At 46.6% G+C, this 7148-nt stretch overlaps 1 non-coding gene across 1 annotated transcript; it reads left to right on the top strand.

Annotated features, from left to right (window-relative positions):
* Positions 1-6683: 6683 nt before the first annotated feature.
* On the top strand, positions 6684-6796 carry trnal-caa (transfer RNA leucine (anticodon CAA)). The gene is made up of 2 exons: positions 6684-6721; positions 6751-6796. It is a non-coding gene; the product is annotated as a tRNA-Leu (tRNA).
* The last annotated feature ends 352 nt before the right edge of the window (positions 6797-7148 follow it).

The raw sequence follows: 7148 nt of genomic DNA on the forward strand, positions 1-7148 counted from the left end.
CAAGTGGGTTGGGATTTGTGCCGTGGTTAGACTGGCTACAGTGGCACTAAACTCCCTTAACAGGTCTTGTGTCAACATTCTGGCCTGTTGCACACAAGCATAAACCCACTGTATAACACCAACAATCATGTCCACTGATTGGGGAATAAGATTTAACCCTGTTGCATAGGAAATTGCCTGTAGGGTTTTCCCTAAGCTTTCCAACTTTCGCTGCTGTCGATACAGTCTGTCACTACCCTCTGGCATCTCTGACCCCTGCCTTCTTGGGGCAGTCAGGGTGAGAGTGCCAGTAGCACACAAACCTACCAGAAATAGCAAATGCACAACAGTGGTGGCAGCAATCAGTCCTCCCAAAAGTCTTTTCGGGTGGCTGATCCCAATCATCTCCTTCTGAGTGACTGTTGCCTTTCTAAGCTGGCACAGCATGTACATGGTGTCTTTCTCAGTATGCCCTGTGGCATCTTGGGCACCAACATCCTGGAAATCTGGGGAGATCTGACGCAGCGGCTGATGCTGCTCATCCGTTTCCAGGGCATCTGCTTTTTCGATTTGTTCATGCCTGTGCTCTAGGAACCCTGCAGGGGGCGGTGCAGCGGTGGAGCATGCCTGACCCTCGGCTGAGTGGTCATCTGGAGCACCTGAGTGATCTGGGATTGTTACCCTATTCTCACTGTTCAGGTCCACCCTGCACACTTCACGATTGAGGAATCCTTCTATCGTTCGCTGGGGGTAGGTGTAGGACACCTGCTCGCTCCCCCCTTCCCTCCCTAGGGATTCAGGGAGCTGCCCCAGCACTGGGATAGCTAGTTCACTGTCTTTGAACTCACTATCATTCACCAGGCCCATGTCAGTGCAGGCGGGGATTCTGACACCCCTCTTTGCGATGTCCTGCACTGGCAGGCGGGTGGCTTGACCATCCAGCTCCAGTCTGGCTGAACCACTGTTGGTCAGACTCAGACTGACAAACTGAGCTGGTGGCTGTAAGAAAACCGGCTCGGCTTTCATTCCCTGTCCCTTCTGGGGGACTGGGTGTGTTGGCAACCCTGCCGTTGAGGCAGGAACAATCAGGTCAGTCTCACTCACTACCTGGTAGTTGTGAGAAATAATATTACCTGACTGCAGGTTCCCTGGGTCACAGCAGAGGGAATCGGCATCTGGGATCAGGTGTGTCCACAGCGCAGTAGTCTCAGCGTCCAGCTGGACCTCCTGTCTAACCTGTGAATGTTGCACCAGGGGCACCTGGCGGTGGCCCTGCGACAGCTGCTCAAGCAGATCCTCACTAATAGAGGACCTGTCAGGGCTAAGGGTGAGGGCTTCATCACCAACCTGCTCTCCTGCCATCTGGATCCCTTCCACCACTGCAGGGTGGTGGTCCTGACCCCTCTTGGGTGCCAGGGTGCACAGGGAAAGCTCCTTTTCATCGCCAGGTGGGGAGATCTGCTCCTCTTTAGGGACGTAAAAGGTGTGTGCTTTACCTGGTGGATCAGCCGGCTGCTTGGAGCACCGCTCCTGTGGCAGGGAGGCTGTTGTGACCTCAGCCGGGACACGACTTCCCTGTATATCCGGGGAACAAGAAAATATTTTTATTTCTTGTCCAGAGGGAACAGAAGGAATCTCCGCATAGGCTTCTGTGTTCGGTGGGCACTTTGTGAGCACAGTCTGCCTCTTGGCCCCCCTTTCCTTCTGTACAGAAGGCTTAGGAGCCTTGACCTGTTTCCACACCTTGCCTCTCTGGTGATCCACCAAAGGTTCCTCTCTGAGTCGCATGCCCTTTTCTTTTTCTACCCGTTTGAGCTTGCCGTGTGACATCAAACACCTTTCAACCTCAGTGTCAATCAGTGTCTCACTGGGTAAGACATCTCCCATGGCAGCCTTGAGGTAAAAGCTTCTTGTTTTCCTCTGTGTTTTACTGCCTGCTCTGTGACTTCAGGGGTGGAGTCAGCACTCACTTGGGAGTGGCTGAATTCATCCAGGCGGGAACCCTTCCGCTCAATCAGATAGACTGAGGGAGGGAGAGGGGGCGGGTCTCCGCCTCCTCCAGTGAAGAGTATCAGCTCATTCGTGCTTCCGGCAGCCTTGGGGAGCGGTTGTCCCTGTCCTAATAAAGCTTGTTCAAGCCTGGCCAGGCGGGCGGCTACTGAATCCTTTTGTTCAGCCTTTTCTAGCCCTTTCCCTCCCCCGGTGTTCTCATGGCACTTAGGACGCTGGGTGCGGTCCCGTGTGAGTGCTTTGGAACGGGGCTTAGCCAGCTCAGGAGCCTGTGCTCCTTCGAGCAGGGGGGAGTTAACCCTCCTGGCTCTGACGGCGAACACAGACGCTTTAACAGCTTTTTGCTCAGAGCGCTTTTGGTCATCATACTCCCAGGCTTTCTGCACGAATCTCTTAATATCAGTCATTTTCATGGTCTGTGCATCTGTATGCATTAAGATCATCTTTCTGACTGACGGGTGGAGATTCGCAATGAATAAACCCTTGAAATGTGTGTTCTCTTCGCAACCCTCATCATTTCGCCCTGCAAAATAAGTTCGTCTAAGTCTCTCGTAATATTCGCGAGGGGACTCTGCTCTCTCGTGCTTAATGTTAAGAGCGGCGGCTATCGCAGCAGTCGGGTCAATAAACGCACTGTATTCTTCGATAAGTGCTTGACACAGCTCCTCTAAATCATTACAGACTTCTTTCATCTGCCTAGCCATCCACTCATGTACAGCTCTGCTGGTAGTTTTCCTGACCAGAAACACTTTCTCCTGTTCTGTGGCGTTTGGCAGGTACTGCAGGGTATACCTGAGGTCTTGAATATAACTCTCGATATTCTCTGACACTGCGGGGTCAAATCTCTCTATGTCCTTCGCTAGCTCTCTCAGAGAATGGAGATTTATTCTACTAGCTTCTCCACTGACGGAGATATGGAAGAGATCGTGGTCAGACCTGTCGCTGCTAGAGAGAGTGCTTAATAGCGACTCGAATTCAGACCTTTTAGCAACCATCGTTAACTTAAAGAGTATTACTTTTAAGTACGAAATCACAGTTTTACCACAGAAAACCACAAGATCAAGTATGCAATCAACCCGGTAGATTGCAAAAGATCACAAGACAATCAAGCACTGCTTAAAGAGCAAGGGGAACTTTTTCTTTCGGCTTTCAGCACACTGTATTGTCGTGTATGAAACCCGCGGCGTTTTTTATTGAATTATTCCGCTTGGTTGACTCATTTCAGTCTTGCCACGCCCGTGCCAGGGACGCCAAATAATGTAGGGAAAACTGGTTCAAGGACGCCAAATATGTAATCATAGTGGCTCTCTGAAGGCACCAGTTCTGTAGGGTTTGGGCATTTACTGAGACAATTATTAATTGTAGCAGTAAATCACAAAGTTGATTCTTTTGATGGCTTTAGAATCCAACCATGCGACATAACTCAAAAAACGCTCACACACAGGTACTAATACACGAGGATACATTTATTAATACGTAGAATATGCATATAAACCTAACAGATCTTATCGAGAGGGTTATCAGAATACAAAAGGTATATTCGGTCAGTTACAAAGAGTTACATATATCAAGAGGACATACGTTCAGTATATCATTCATTAAGACCGTTTCGTAAAGTGAACTTGGTTACAACTTCTACATTAGATACTCAAACAAGTACATAACTCTTAGGAATTAAATTGATATCAACTGGTTGGGATAACAATTGAATTCTCGAGCTGTAATGCATTGAAGTTGAATACTCATCCAATCTCTGGGGATTCAGATCTCCTGCGGGCACAAAGAAACAGTTGCAGGCTGATGCTGTCCAATCCGCGCTCTCTGGCTCCGTGCCAGGCTGTGCTGTGCGGCTTGCGACGGTGCGCTGCTGATGCTCACTGTTGGCTTTAACTAGCAAAGTTTGTGCGCAGGAGAAAAGATGACTGTGGGTCCCAGCAAGTCAGGAAGAGGACCGGTTCGTTCCTGATGAAGAGCTAGTTCTGAATAGTGATTCAGCTGTCCACAGTTCCGACCTGTTCACGAGGCCTGCTGCTGGTTACTCTCTGGCAACCTCCACTCTAGACTCTTAGAACAAAGGAAAGTTCTGGCACCCGGACACACTGGCCGTTCCGTGGTTGTCCGGGCTGAGTCTCAGGATGGTCAGGAGGCGCGCTGCGAGAATGTCCTGCCCTTGGGAGCCTTCTGCTCCTGGGCCGTCCTGCCCTGGAATTCTCCTTTGAATTCCCTTTAGAATTGTTGAATCTGAATCTGAATCTGAATCGGCCCTACCAGTCCCTGATTGGTTGATCAAGGTGAGATATGAGTCACTTAGTCCTGACACTTAGTAATGCAGTCCAGACGTCCAACTGGCACTCCCTAGACAGATAGGCGCCAATGGATGACCATTGATCATGATAGCCAGGCTTAGCTAAGTGCATCCCCCTTTGGGAGCTGTCCTTATCAAAAGAAAACATCTTGCATGAATGGTTTCTCTGTGGCTGCACCACAGAGATGAACAGAGAAATGGGGCCTCATTTGGGAAGGCTCAGAACACTTAATTCTGCCTTATTATTAAGCCTCGCTGCTACACTGTTAAAGACATTTCGGGAAGCACTTTTTTTGGGACACTGATTTTTCTCCTTTGGGGAGCTAAAGAAGACTATAGGGTGGGGCACAGTGGTAGTGTAGTTGATTCTAGCTCAGAAAGTTGCATGTTCAAATTAGGTTGGGGTCAGCTAAGAGTTTTTCACCATCTGCTGGTGCTGAACCTAGAATTCTCACCATGTAGTTGAGTTCTTCTCAATATCTCAGCATCTCCAAAACATCATGTCCAACTTTAGAGGCAGCTACATCAGACAATGAAAGTTTGAGACCACTTTATTATTACAGGTTCTAGCAAACCTGAAAGCTAAGGCGTTTCAGGTCACTTTTTTAATTAAAAAAGTGTCTTAAGCCTCTAAATAAAATTAGGCTTTTTTAATTGTGTATGAAATTCACTCCCATGGGCTCTGAAAGGGGAAATATACTGTTGGGATCCTCGCAAGTGAGGTGTCTCTTCTTGTGGTGAAGCACAGTTATACGTGACTTGTCCGGAATGACCCAAGACAGACTATCCAGAAGCGACGGCACCACTCCAAGTAGAATGAGAGAGAAACACAACACAGGGAGTCAAGAGGCTCCCACAATTCACCTTTCCTCACATTACTGATTTCTTCACTAACATTTTGACCGTTTTACAATCACAATGCCTGTTTCACATTAAATAAGTTTTTAAACCATCAATATTTAAGAAAAAAAATAGTACATTTTTTTTCCAATTATTAAAAAAAACATTAAATGCCTTGATTGCATAAAGTTTCACAGACAGAAGCAGCACGCTAGCACAACCAACATTAAAATGGAGGGCACACTACGATTTGCATTGACTCAAAAGTGATCGGCAGACGTCATTCCCTGCATAACGCAAAAGGTGGCAAACCGCATTTGGTTTGAGTGGACGCAAGAAAGTTTTTGTTTTCTGCCTTGATGTCAAGCTGACAAAGTATCTTTAAACACTTTGCTTAGTTTCTCGAGAGACTGCCAAAAAGCAGCTCCCTCCCTTTCGTTTGAAGTCAGTTGGAAGGGGTCTCAACAGAAGCACCTAACAAGGTGAGATTCAAACCCAAGCCCCTGAAGGGGCTGGAGCCTTAATCCAGCACTTTCTAGTGAGATCTAGACTTCTTTAACACCTCTGGATATAGTTCTTCTATGAAACAGGCTTCACACCTCTGCGTACAGCGCCCTTGATGTCATTTTATTTTTACAGCAGCCGCATCCGGAAAGTTGTGTCTTTTACGTTTTATTTGAACAACAAAACTACATACAATACAAACAAGAGCACATATAACGTATCAAGAAAATCGTCAGTGGCACATGCTATAATACAATTACACTTTATGAAAAACGTTTACACGACGTAAATAAAGATAAGGTCCGCACAGGTTGTTCTTACATTTCGAAAGAGTCCGTAAATACCCCATTACATCTATTTTGAACTGTTGAAACGTAGGACTCTTCCCAGACCATTTCACTTTATACCACATTCCTAAATGAGGATGCATCTCCTGTTTTAGAACTATTTTGGGCGGTATGGCTTATACAACACACCCACAGTATTCTAATGGTGGACTGCAGATCTGTGCTATAGTTCAGTCGAATTCGAAGGATCCAGCAATCGTACTGGATTGGACTGGGATTCTGAAATGTCTCTTGCAAAAGTATTCGGGTTTGCTTGAACCTTTGATAAAAAAAAGTGATGTTATCTGAAACTACCCAGCTTACAATCTCTGAGGTAGTTGTCACTAAACTCGGAAGTGATGTGGCACACATGTGCCGTGTGCCTTTACTTTTGTAAAAAACTGGTATCGGGAAAGTTTCTTAATATTTCTTTCGATTAGCATGCAAGAAAATGTGATCATTACCTATGGAGCCTGCCTTTTAGAAGTTCTCCCTCTAAACACCTTGTGCAGCCTCCCGACAGACTAACAAAAAGCGCCTTTTCACCAACTCAATTATAATACGCCCCTCAAAACTCACAACCGAATAACAATCCATCCGTATATTTGATTTCCAAGATCCATTCAAGGCAACTTGGCTCTTCGCAAGCAAATCATTTCAGGGAAGAAACTCAGTTTAATCAACTACTGGTGCATTCAGCACACCACTTGCTCTTGCTTGTCAGGGTGGCCGAGTGGTCTAAGGCGCCAGACTCAAGGACATGTGTCTTTCCAGCTGGCTTGGGTGGTCTGGTCTCCAAATGGAGGCGTGGGTTCAAATCCCACTCCTGACAGCTTCTGTTTTTACCTCTCTTGAATTGTTCCAGTGCTAGCTGACAGTGAATGACTGAAATATAAAAGCAGCAGAAGAAAGCAAGCAACTCAGTGCAATTTGTGAGTATTCTGCACTGTTAAAATGCACAGGTTTTCATACTTTTTGGAATTCGTAGCTCAAGAAGTGACTCCTGTTTCATTTTCTATTCACCAACTCGATTTCCATTCCACCCCTCACAACAGACTAACAAACGGCTTCATGTGCCACAGCATTCCCCTGTAGATTCGGTTTGCATTATGAATTAGGCGACCCCGAATGAAATATTTTAGTGTTGGCTCAAATGTGAGGAATTTCATGAACCCTCAAAAAGG

Source organism: Lepisosteus platostomus (genome assembly GCF_059453375.1).
Source record: "Lepisosteus platostomus isolate fLepPlt1 chromosome 5 unlocalized genomic scaffold, fLepPlt1.hap1 SUPER_5_unloc_2, whole genome shotgun sequence".
In the NCBI taxonomy this organism is placed as follows: domain Eukaryota; kingdom Metazoa; phylum Chordata; class Actinopteri; order Semionotiformes; family Lepisosteidae; genus Lepisosteus; species Lepisosteus platostomus.